The sequence below is a fragment of the Saccopteryx bilineata genome, chromosome 1, assembly GCF_036850765.1.
Source record: "Saccopteryx bilineata isolate mSacBil1 chromosome 1, mSacBil1_pri_phased_curated, whole genome shotgun sequence".
NCBI lineage: Eukaryota > Metazoa > Chordata > Mammalia > Chiroptera > Emballonuridae > Saccopteryx > Saccopteryx bilineata.
The window spans coordinates 232,243,888-232,257,156 of record NC_089490.1 but is presented as its reverse complement, the minus strand read 5'-3'; the positions used below and the strand labels follow the sequence as shown (position 1 = coordinate 232,257,156).

At 41.6% G+C, this 13,269-nt stretch overlaps 1 protein-coding gene across 1 annotated transcript in view; it reads left to right on the top strand.

Moving 5' to 3' along the window:
- The window catches only part of SPATA17 (spermatogenesis associated 17), a 106,339-nt gene extending 105,135 nt beyond the window's left edge, over positions 1 to 1,204 (top strand). Inside the window, exon 11 of the mRNA XM_066253512.1 lies at positions 1,029 to 1,204. The gene's annotated coding sequence lies outside the window, so the exon portion shown is untranslated. The remainder of the gene's footprint in view (positions 1 to 1,028) is intronic.
- Positions 1,205 to 13,269: the final 12,065 nt, after the last annotated feature.

The window sequence follows — 13,269 nt, the reverse complement described above, 5'->3', positions numbered from 1 at the left end:
ATATTATCAAAATGTCATGTCCTGGTGTTTAATTTTGGTAAGTGAAGGGTAGCCACCTCAGATCAAGCTCTCCTATTACGATTAAATTTCACCAAATATGACGAAGTGCTTCTGCTCTTTGTGAAGAAGGCCAGGACGGGGGCAGTCGCACCCAAGTGTTGACTAAAGATGCCGCAGTCATTTTAGAGCTATCTATTTGATTGCCTCAGCTTCAGGGTAGTTCATCACTCGGTGATAATTCACCCAGCGTTCCTTCTCACACCCAAACTGCACTTTCCCATCAGCCCGATTAGAAATAGTGATGCCTTTATCAGATTAATCTTCCTTCCCTTTGGCGCATCTGATTTTAGGATAAACAGAGCCTACAATCAGCCCTCTGATTAATCTACCGAGATTTCAGCCTCTGAAACTGCTCAGAATGAATGAGATTTTAAGCACCCACATATTTTTAAAAATCTACTCTCTGACTAGGATAATCTGACTCCTTTTAATTTATTTTTATTTTCCTTTATCATGGTCACTTGGGTAACCTTGGATAGTTTCCCAAGGCAGCCCGGTCTGAATCCAAACAGACCCCATCCTGTCTGACTTCTCTACCATCTTATTTTAGCTCCATTCATCTTTCTAGGCAGTGTCTCTTGAAAGATCAGAGTGGAGAAGACTTACCAGGATAAGGGGGAAACATTGATTAGTCAGCATTGGTGTGAGTTTTCTTGTGTTGTGTGCATCTCAGCTTCTCCAGATTCTTCTCTGCAAGGTGCTTTGGTCTAGGTTCTCCCTCTGCTGAAAAGTGGTTCAACTGTGAGTCCAGCTGAGATGAATTTTTATTAAATTGTTTGTTGGCCCTGGCTGGTTGGCTCAGTGGTAGAGCATCGGCCCAGGGTTTGATTCCCGGTCAGGGCACACAGGAGAAGCACCCATCTGCTTCTCTGCTTCTCTACCCCTCCCCTTCTCTTCTCTCTCTCTCTCTCTCTCTCTCTCTCTCTCTCTCTCTCTCATCTATCTATTTCTCTCTTCCCTTCCTACAGTCATGGCTCTATTGGAGCGAGTTGGCCCCGGGAACTGAGGATGACTCTATGGCCTCTGCCTCACATGCTAAGAGGAGCTCAATTGCTGAACAATGGATCAACGCCCCAGATGGGCAGAGCATTGCCTTCTGGTGGGCTTGCCAGGTTGATCCTAGTCAGGGTGCATGCAAGGTCTGTCTCTCTGCCTCCTCTCCTCTCACTGAATAAAATTTTTAAAAAATTGTTATGCATGAAAAACAGTGTACTTTCTTCCTTCTTCATCAGAATTTGCAATATGGATGACTGGAAGAGCTGAGGAAAGAAATTAAAATGAAAAATAAGTTTGGTGGGCACCTGAATGGGGAGAGGGTGAAATTCCTTTGTCTTTTTTTTTTTAGAGGAAATAAAGTTTTAGCATCTGTGTAAGGAAAGAAAATGTATCTAAAGGGAGAGTCATAATCAGGCAAATAAGCTGTGTATGTATGTGCTCGTGTGTGTGTGTGTGTGTGGGGGGGGGAATTAAATTTCTGAATCAGCAAGAAAACTTGTTAAACCTCGGCATCCAGTTGGTCAGTATGCCAAGTTTCCTCAGAGTGAATTGGCAAAAAACAAAGAAAAAAAATTCAAGATCTCTTTAGCATCTTTCTCTTGGTAAAATTGTCTTTTGAATAAAGATGATGTAATAGCCCCCATTCCTAGAGGAAGACGGTAGCTATTTCTTCGTGACCCTGACTGACGCAGCCTGGCTGAACATGCCCTGTGTCCACACACATGATTAACGTTGTCTGTCAGGACCTGCAGTGGTGTAGACAGAGATGGTGAATAGGGTGATTCCAGCAGGTAGACATGAATCAGATCAGAGGTGCAGCCTCTCAAACTTTTTACTGAGCTAACTTTCAGTGAGCAAGGTTTAAATCATAGAGAATTTGAGAACTCTTCTATTCTTAGGCTCTTTTCTTTTTTCATTTTAGTGGTTTGTCTTTAGAAAATACCTTCTCTCACTTTACCGTTTTGCTTTTAGAAAACAAAAGAAGACAAAATATAAAAATGAGGTTAAGATATGAAGTTATGGTGGAGTGGAAGACCCCCACTGCCTCGCTGAGTAACCCGGACACAAGTGTCTTAACCTCTGAAGTCTCTCCCTCTCTCTCCCCCTCTCCCTCTCTCTCTCCTTCTTTCTCCCTCTCTCCCTCCCTCTTTCTCCCTCTCTCACTCCCTCTCTCTCCTTCTCTCTCCCTCTTCTCTTTCTCTCTCCCTCTCTCTCCCTCTCTCCTTCTCTCCCTCTCTTGTTCTCCCTCCCTCTCTTGTTCTCCCTCCCTCTCTCTTTCTCTCCCTCCCTCTCTCTCCCTCTCTCTCCTTCCCTCTCCCTCCCACTCCCTCTCTCTGCCCCCTCTCTCTCTTCCCCTCTCTCTCATCTGTTCAATGAAGACATGGCAAATCATCTCCAGTTCATCCAAAACTCTGTAGTTCTAATAGGAAATAACAAGATGACCCTATAGAAGACACAAGCCATACTTCTTACGAGTCAATAAACTACGTTATTTTACAGACGACTAATTTCATACAGTGTGCGAATAGTGGGTTTTTTGCCTCTGAGAATTACTGTCACAACCACCGTCCCTAATGACCAAAAATGCCATTAAAATGGTTTCCTTAAAGTGGCCATATTCTGACCCCATCGACCTGGTCACACATGATGAGATGTGTGTTGGGTAGCCAGGTTGAGGGCAGCCCACATGTAAGTATGAATGATTTGAAGTATGAATGGTATGAAGCTTTGTCCTGAGAGTAATAATGAATCATCAGACCAATTAGAAACCCCATTCTGGACATTGAACTTGAGACACGCAGCTATGGATCAGAGAGTGTGGGAGCAGAAACACAGACACCCTTAGAAAAGAGAGCAGAGAAGTAACCTGGTTACCAGGGTTGTCCCTGGCACACTGTATTCAGTTATAAGTGGTCTCTGAATGAACAACAAATGTCTGACTGATGGAGTGTGGAATTTTAGAGTATGCCCTTTGAATCTTTAATAACAATGAGCAATCTAGTATGTATTTTGTAGATGCTGGAGAGATATTTGTTGGCTTTGACCTTAACACAATCTTGTAAGACAATTAGCTGGAATTAGAGCCTGAACATTGGCTACTTCAAAGTTACAATACATGGCCAGGCCTGTGATTTTTTTTTTGATTTCTGCCGCGGACCAGCGCAGCTTCCAAATAACGGTGCGGAATTAAGGAAACACACTTTGTCAGAACAAAACCGATGGGACCGGGAGGACTCTTCAAACTGCCTGGCAGCATCTGAGTGCCTCACAGCCTCAGTTCGCTTTATTATATGGACCTATGCATATCAAGGACCCTGATACAAAGTTGCACATCAAAGGCTAAGACAGGAACTCTCCCAAGGCAAAAACAGTATACATTAGTGAATTTTACAAACATCTGAAAACAAAGAGTCAGAGGAAGGGTATGTATATTGCTTCCTGCAACCCAAGGAAGGAAGGGGAGTGGGTGCAAACACAGAGCATCAAAGCCAAATATGGAGAATGGAGGGGGTAGAACTTAAGCCCCTGCCAAGCCTTGAATCTATAATGGCTTTTTGCCATTACCGGTCCACAACATATCCCCCTTTTCTTTTTAATTTGTGTGCGGAGATTTGCACTCATCTGATTTTCTAATTTGGAGGCAGACGGAGAAAATACAGAATAAACACAAAATTAGTATAGCCAATGCTAACAGATACCCAAAACAAGTATACTAATACATCACAGTAATTAAAGCCTTTAAGCAAACTCTTTAAGCTAATAATACAATAAGAATCTATAAAAGAGTAATGTCCTTAAAGTGTTCACCAAGTCCAAGTTGGCACCAACACCATTCCAAATCTCTGCAAATGCAACCCAACCCCAGTTCAGTCCATCAAAAACTGTCACAGGAGCAGGAGTCCAGGAAAAGTCCACTTTCAGGAGAAGTCCACATGGCACTGGAATTGCTGTCACACTTCCACACTCTGCAGCTAGCATCAAAGTCCCAATGACCGCTGCTTCCCAGCTGGCAATGACCCAGGTAGACTGGAAAAGCCATCTGCAGCACGCATGAAGACAGAGCTTCCGTTTTCTTTAAACTGGAAAGATGAACCCAGGGGTCCTATACTGAAGCTTTACAGCCATGGAGTGGTGAGGAGAACCTTGGGATACACCAAGCTGGGTGGCAGAGGTAATTTTGTAAATTGGCAAAAAAGGAAAAAAGGAGCTCTGAATTAGGAGTAGGTCCTAGCCTAAACTATGAGTGGGGCATTGAGGCAGGAGGAATAAAAGAAAGACTGTATATTAATCAAAGCAGCAGAAAACAGGACTATCAATACCCACAACAGAGATCTTCAAGGGAAGAATAAAAAACCTGAATATTCAGGCAAGACCTAGTTAAATGACCCTTGTGTAAATGAGACCAGTCTACCAGCTACTTGGAAGAAATACCCCAGGCTCGTCCACAGTGTCGTAGATGGGGCTGACGGCCCTGGGCACCTTTTAGCCTTCAGTGGCAAATCCCAGTATTCTGGGCAAGGTTAGGTCACAGGTGGATGGAGCAGGGCTGGAAGAGACTGAACCCTCCCTTAGAGGAGTGAGGGGGAAGCCTACCTTCCAGTGTGTCCCTTCTTCCTCACAGCAAAGGCATGTAAGCCTGGCAGGCTTTGGCTTAAATGACCATCCTTTCCACTATTGAAGCAGGGCCCTGATGAAGTTCCAGTTGGAGCGTTGGAGCCTCTGAGGGCGTATGCCAAGAGCTAGTATTTTACCTGATCTCCTTTGGGCTTTTTCGGCCTCTTGGTACCTTAAAAGCCATGCTCAGAAGATCTCGCTGAGGGGCTTGAGGGTCCCTATCTGCCTATATATCTGGAGCTATTCAGAATAGAACAAAACAGTGTCATTAGCTGGAATCAAATAAAAGTAAAAAAAAAAGGTAGTAGTTTGCAGGACAAAAATTTGGGCATCTCTTGTACATCAGCATTCAAGATAAACTGTTTGAAGTAAAAAGCGTAACAGGGTAGACCTGCAGGAGCTCCAGGACATGACTCCCCCCCCTTTCTTTTTATATTATTTACAATTGAATTACACTTTACAATATTTTGACTTCAAATATTGCAAGAAATTCTTGACTTTGTTAACTTTTAACAAAAATAGAGTAAAAGCACCTCCAAACAACATTCCCACACTTATCAAAACACCCCCTTAACATTAATTAACAGGCACTTTAGAGAGTACATATCAAAACTGAAAAATCCCATTGTGATCTTCATTATTCTTCTACAGCAAAAAATCTTTACACCTTTATTATGTAAATCTATGCTGCTTCAAGCCTTTCACTTGCGGCCTGGAGCAGCCTGGCCAAACCAGCAAGTCTTTTGGATCCAAAATGAGCGTGCTCTACTTATTCCAAACAAAATTATATTTATATAGGGAAATGAAATTATTCCCGTTTTGTTTTCAATACTACAGCCGGCACTTCCAAAACTATTATTATCATTACTTTTCATGTAAGGACTTATTCAGGCCTTATAAACAAAAACACTTAGACATTAAACAAAGACTTCACATACAATCACACAAATCAAGAGTGAAACCCGGGGTTTTAGAGATTGAACTATGGCCTGCTTGATCTTAAGTAGGGCTATCTTAATAGGAACGTAATAAGGATATATACTAAACAGAGATCTCTCTCGAAAAATCTCAAGACGGCCGTATGAGATTTCTATTCAGCAATACCCAAATCAGGCCCCCCTTTCGCCCTCTTTTCAAGCAATGGATCAGGAAAATAAAATGATCTAAAACATTAAAAAAAATTAGATAATAATTGAGAAAGGGAAAAGAGTATAGTAACTCTTATGCAATTGCTCTTGTGAAGTGAGTCTCTCATCTAGAATCATGGTGTCTCACCAGTCGTTCAGGGATCCACCGAGGAGCTTCAGCAGACCTAGGAAAAACACACACATATCCTCGGCCCCATAAGAGAACAGGGTCTGGCCCTTGCCAGATTCCTGTGAGTGGGTCCCTCCATCGCACTTCAGGGAAGGCTTTCCTTGCAGGGTTCCAGAGTCTCTCTGCTGCTGAATGACCCTGTACATCAGTATTTAAAAAATTTAAAGTGAAAAGAGCATGACAAAGAAGATTTGCAGGAGTTTGAGGGTATAATTCCCCTTTTTTAATTTTTTCCAATTGGTTTTTAAGTGTTTGATGTGCACGCTCTACAATGCCTTGACCCTGGGGATTGTAAGGAATTCCCGTCCTTAGGTCAAGTCCAAAAGTCTGACAAAATGTAGTAAATGCTTTTCCTACATATGCAGGAGCATTGTCAGTTTTAATCAGTTTAGGAAGTCCAATAATAGAAAATGCATACAAGCAGTGAGCTATAACATGTTTAGCAGCCTCTCCTGTTCTGGCAGAGGCTACTATAAATCCAGAATAAGTATCTACTGTAACGTGGACAAAGGATTGTTTGCCAAATGAAGGTATATGAGTAACATCCATTTGCCAAAGTTGCCCCAGTAGGAGTCCTCGAGGGTTAATTCCAAACGAAGGGACAGATTGTAATATAGGGCACCTTGGACAAGATTTAACAATCTGCCGTGCTGCTTCCCGAGAAAGTTGAAACTGTTTACGCAGGGCTGCAGCGTTCTGGTGATGGATAGTATGAGACTGAATTGCTTGATCTGTCATGGTTGCTCCAATAATTTTCTTTTGGGTAGCTTGATCAACAAGGGCATTCCCTTGCGCTAAAGCTCCAGGGAGCATGGAGTGAGCTCGAATATGTCCTATAAAACACGGAGCTGTATGTTGACGTACAAGTCTTTGAAGAAGGAGGAACTGCTGAAATAGTTCCTCATCAGCAGTTGTCCCTAAGACAGCAGTCTCTATAGTGGAAACAACCATAAGTAAATATCTGCTGTCTGTATATAAATTAAAGGAGGAGTATGGCAAATGCTGAAAAGCCATGATAATGGCATGTAATTCTACTCTTTGGGCTGATTTTAAGGTGACTGTTTCAGTATAAAGCTGTCCATTGATTATTAAGCCTGCTATTCCTGAGCTGGATCCGTCAGTAAAGATTGTAGGTGCTTCAGGAATGGGCTCATTAACAATTGTCTTAGGAAATATAAAGGTAGTAATTAATGAAAATTGAACTATTTTATCAGCTGGGTAGTGAGAATCAATTTGGCCTGTAAAATTTGCAAAAGCGATTTGCCATTTTGTGGAAGTTTCCCAGAGCCATTGTTGTTGATCCTTTGAAAAAGGAACAACAATAGTCTGTGGCTCAAAACCTATAAGCTGCAAGAGTCGCCTACGCCCCTTGATAATCAAGGAGGCAACAAGATCAAAATATGGAGATAAAACTTTCTTAGGAGTAACAGCTAAATGAATCCATTCAATAGGACCTGAAGCTTGCCACAATAGTCCTGTTGGAGTGTAACTTGAGGGACATATTAGTAGGGCAATTGATTCCTCAGGATTTATGCGTTTTAGTTGTGCTTGCTGCAAGGCCTTTTCTACAAGCTTTAAAGCTTGTTGTCCCGCAGGTGTAAGTAGCCGAGGAGAAGCTGGTTCAGCTGAGCCTCTAAGAATATCAAAAAGTGGCTTCAGTTCTCCAGTAGTTAATTTCAAGGAAGGTCTAAGCCAATTAATGTCTCCTAACAGTTTCTGGAAATCGTTTAAAGTTTGCAAATGATCTGTCCTGATTTCTATTTTCTGTGGGCGAATTTGTTGTCCCTCAATAATTTGTCCTAAATAAGAAAAAGGTAAAGATTGCTGTACCTTTTCAGGAGCTATATAAAGTCCTGATTTTTTCAGAGAATATTCTAGTTGTTGCAAAATGGTCAACACAGTGTCTTTATCTGGATGAGCAATAAGAATATCATCCATATAATGAATTATGTATGCCTTAGGGTGTTGCCTTCGTACTGGAGAGATGGCTTGAGCAACATATTTTTGGCACAAGGTAGGACTATTAGCCATATCTTGAGGCAAAACTCTCCACTGGTATCGCTCCATGGGAGCCTGAAAATTAAGTGAAGGAACACTGAATGCAAAACGCTTGCAATCATGAGGGCTTAAAGGAATAGTAAAAAAGCAATCCTTCAAATCAACAACTATAAGGTGATAGTTCCATGGAATGGCAGTAGGAGAAGGAAGTCCTAGCTGGAGAGGACCCATAATTTCCATAGTCTTATTTATTGCTCTCAAATCTTGTAATAGCCTCCAGTTTCCTGATTTCTTTTTAATGACAAATATAGGCGTATTCCATGGACTATTAGATGGTTCAATGTGCCCAAGCTGTAGCTGTTCCTGTACCAATTGAGCAGCTGCCCTAAGTTTCTCCTGAGAAAGGGGCCATTGGTCTACCCATACAGGATTATCTGATTTCCAAGTAATTGGGTCTGCACAGTGCATTATTGGGGTAGCAGGAGCTACCAAGGCCCCTATGCAAAATTTTGATATCCTAATCCATGCCTTCTGGTATTGGGTGCCACTTCTATGGGGGTGAGAATTCCTCGCTGTTCTTTCCCTAGACCCTTAGTGGGCAAAAATCCCTGATCAAGCATTTGAGTGCTAACTAAACTATTAGGACTGACAAGCAATGCCCCCATATTTTTAAAACATTTCTACCCCATAAATTAACTGGCAATCCAGGGAGCACATAAGGCTGAAAAAATCCAGAATGACCTTCTTTATCTTCCCATTGTAAAAAACTAGAACTTTGTTGAGGGGATTTACTCTGCCCTATACCTTGTAATTCTGTGGCTGCTGCATGAGTGGGCCAGGAAGGAGGCCAATGTAGCTTTGCAATAACAGATACATCAGCCCCAGTATCTAAAAGCCCTTTAAATTTACGCCCTTGTATTGTTAGTTCCATTTCAGGGCGTTCCTGACCTATTTTTTGAATCCAATAGGCAGTATCAGTGGAGCCAAATCTTTGATTCTCTTGGGGTCCCTTTAGCAGGGTTTGGCCTTGTCTTAAAAGAGGTAAAAGGATTAATTGAGCAATTTTCATATCAGGGGAGATAGTGACTATATTCCTCAAAGTGTGAGCCATTACTTTAATTTCCCCTGTATAATCAGAGTCTATCACTCCAGGAAGAACAGAGAATTCCCTCATAGTTAAACTACTTTTGCCTAACAAGATTCCTACTGTGTTACTGGGAAGTGGCCCAAAAATTCCAGTGGGTATGGCTTGAGGTCCCATCTCTGGAGTCAATACGAATTGGGAGGTGGGACTGAGGTCCAGTCCTGTACTGCCTGTTGTTGCCTGGGATAGTTGGGCAATATTTGGCCTACTGGAATCTGAATTTGCTGAGGAAACACTTAGATTGCCCCTATTGTTTGATGGGGCTGGGGAGGGCCCCATTGTCCGTTTCCCTGCCCTGCGGTAGTACATTTAGGCCTCCCCTTATTCTTCCAATGTTTCCCATGTCTACAGAGTGGGCAGAGGTCCGGAGCCTTAAGGGCTGGCTGTCCTTGAGGGAGAGGCCGAGACCAATATCCAGGGAAAGCAGGGCAGTTTTTAGCAAAATGCCCCGAACCCCCGCATTGAAAACAGTTTCCACGGGCAAAAGTACTTCCCTGACCTTCCTTCCTTCACTTGTTCTGTCCTTTATCTAAATTTTGTCCTGGAAATCTTGCCTTATTACCTGTGGTAAAGGCAAGACCTTGCATGTATGAAGGCCCAACATCAGCACAAATTCTAATATAATCCTCTCTATCTCCCTTCTTGCGGTGAGGCCGAAGTGCAGCCTGACAAGCAGAATTAGCATTTTCATAGGCTAGTTGTTTTATTAAAACCTTTCCCACATTTTTATCCCCTACTATTCTTTCAACTGCTTGAATTAGCCGTGAGACAAAGTCTTGAAATCGCTCGTCTGCACCCTGCCTAATTTTACCAAATTCTTCTGGTTTGGTCCCTGGAATAGGCAGGCATTTCCATGCCTGTGTGGCTAGCTGATTAATTATATCATACATAGCTGGTCGATATTCTAATTGAGTTGCCATATGGGCATACTGTCCTTCTCCAGTTAACATATCTACAGTAACAGCAACCTCCTCTTGCTGATTTTTCTCATCCAGCTCTATAGCCTTTTCATGAAAGTTTGACTTCCACAACAAATAATCACCCCCAGAGAGACAAGCACGAGCAATCGCCTTCCAGTCATTTGGGGGAAGAGCCTTTGCACTAATGGTATCTAATAAACCAAGTGTAAAAGGGGCAGTAGGCCCATACTGAGCACAAGCAAGTTTAAGCTCTTTCAGAGTTTTAAAAGGTACAGGTTCATGTTCTCGCACTAGTCTCCCTGTATCATCCTGTCTTTCCACAATAGGAAAACAGGCAAAGCCATCTATTGTTTCCCCTATATTTCGAGCCTGGTCTATAGATTGTTGGAGAGGAGATTTCCCAGATTTTGAGCTATAGACTATGGAATCAGCCCGATAAGGGAACGGAGGAGCAGAGGGTTGAATGTAGGAAGGAGCTGAGGGCAACGGAGGCCCCGCGGCTAAGGCAGCCATAGCCACGGATTTTTCATCCCCCCTGTCATCCTCAGACTTCAAGTTATCCTCATATTCACATCCCTCTGTTTCCGGCTTACCCTGATACTCTTCAGACAATGATTTGTCTTCATATGGAAACATTTTTACAAAAAGGTCCCTTACTTTTGACCCTATCTGTCCCATATTCTTTTACTCCCAACTACACTTTCCCCAAAAACTTTCTTTACTCACTGTGCGCACTTCACTTTGGGGAGTTCCTCACCTTCCTTCAGTTTTAGTTTCCTCGTACTCAAGTCGTCTGTTCGGGCGCCACTTGCCGCGGACCAGCGCAGCTTCCAAATAACGGTGCGGAATTAAGGAAACACACTTTGTCAGAACAAAACCGATGGGACCGGGAGGACTCCTCAAACTGCCTGGCAGCATCTGAGTGCCTCACAGCCTCAGTTCGCTTTATTATATGGACCTATGCATATCAAGGACCCTGATACAAAGTTGCACATCAAAGGCTAAGACAGGAACTCTCCCAAGGCAAAAACAGTATACATTAGTGAATTTTACAAACATCTGAAAACAAAGAGTCAGAGGAAGGGTATGTATATTGCTTCCTGCAACCCAAGGAAGGAAGGGGAGTGGGTGCAAACACAGAGCATCAAAGCCAAATATGGAGAATGGAGGGGGTAGAACTTAAGCCCCCTGCCAAGCCTTGAATCTATAATGGCTTTTTGCCATTACCGGTCCACAACAGATTTCTTATTTTTTTATTGATTTAAATTTATTGTGTTTACATAGATTCAAGTGTCCCACCGAATACATCCTCCCGCACCCCCGAATTCCCCTCAACCTTCTTGCCCCCTCCCCCAACACCCTCTCTGCTTTCCTCCAGGATTTGCTCTTCTGCTCTCTATAATGCTGTTATGTATATATAATTTCACCAAGCTCTTTCCCTTCTCTGATCCCATCCTCTCTCATCCCTTTTCCTTCTGTCCGCTTACCCACTGGTCCCTTTGATCCCTCCTCTGCCTCTATTCTGTTCCTCAGTTCACATTGTTCATTGGATTCCTCATATGAGTGAAGTCATATAATATTTTTATTTCTTGTCTGGCTTATGTCACTTAACATAATAGTTTCCAGGTCCATCCCTGTTGTTGCAAAAGGTATTTTCTTCTTTTTCATGGCCAGGCCTGTGATTCATTCAACCCATAACCTTACCCTTGTCACTCTGAGAGTCTAAACTAGAATTTCTAAAACTGTTTGATGTCATGAGGTATCATGGAAGGAGTTATAGTTTGTGGAGTTGTATATGAAAAAGGTTGAATTTTAAAACATCTTAAATGCTACTTTTTTAAACAGTTAACATCCATTTGAAGACAAATTTGGTGACTATAGTGGAAGTCATAGTAAGTATGGGTTTATAGAAAATTCAAATAAAGCAGCAAATGTTTTTCTGAATAAGACAACATTTATTGCAAATAGGAATTTTCTGGCATTTTGGGATGGGGAAATTGAAAAAAAATGTTATATTGAGTTTTATATAAAATAATAGAAGAGGATAAAATATTCCTTATATTATAAACTGTAAGAAGTTGAGTAGAAATAGTTGGATGCAGAACAGCGATTCCTTTGAGACACATAACAATTCAACTATCAAACTGTGTTTATTCTAGAAACAACTAATGGTAGAAAAAAACCAAGGTGACATTTGGCAGGCTTGGGTAGTATGTAATCTGGTACTTTATTATAATGCTTCCTGATTCTACTAAGCCTAGTTTCTCTCTTCCTAAGTTATATACTTTATAGGCAGTAATACTTTATAGTAATTGAATCAATGACTCCTGTTCAATGATTCCTGTTCTTTTATAATAATCTCAGGAGACTGGAATCTTTATTCTAATGCTGCAGTGTTCTCAATATTTTGGGAACTAGTTCTTTTAAAGTTGCTTTCAGCATTAGTTTGTAAGTGATTGCCTAGGCTCAGTACTTCAAAGTGGCCCATCCTAGGAAATTCTAAAATGGAAGTAGTTGTGAGTGGCATCTGACTCCTCTGCTCTGCTTATTTGTTTATTTGTTAAGATAAATGTGCTCTGTCTAGCACCTGACATGGAATGAAATATCTGTTGAATAAACGTTAAGGAAGTTCCAAAAATGTTTCAGGGATAGAAGCTCCAAAACAGCAGAAAACTCCCTAAGAAAATGCCTGTAAAAGATATGATTGCTCATTTGAATGCACGACACTGTGGCATGTTATTTTGAACTAGTCTCATTAATTTATGGTTGCGTCATATATGATTTTGAATATCGATTCTGGTATACGTTGCATTGGTTGATCCCGAGGTCAAGTTATGATTGCTGCCTGGCTAAAGCACTCCTTCTGGGAAATGATCTTTCATACCTGTAAATTTTTGAGTAATTATCCTTGTTTCTGCAATATATCATTTTGGTTGCAAAGTCAAGATTGTATTCTTATCTTAGGGGAATTGTGAATCTTGTTACGGATTGTATCCCCTGTTTACTCTGGCCCCTCTCACAATGACGCCATATCCATTTTATGTGTTAATCTTATCTTCAATCACGTTTTTTTCCCTCTTTTTAACTTTGCCCTGATTTATCTTTTCCATTCTATAATGGCTCTAAACCTTTTAGGAACAAAGTGGGATATTAATAAAATCACAAAATTCTATATAGAATTTTCCTAAAATCTTTGTGATGCCTAAAAAGCAGGAGAAA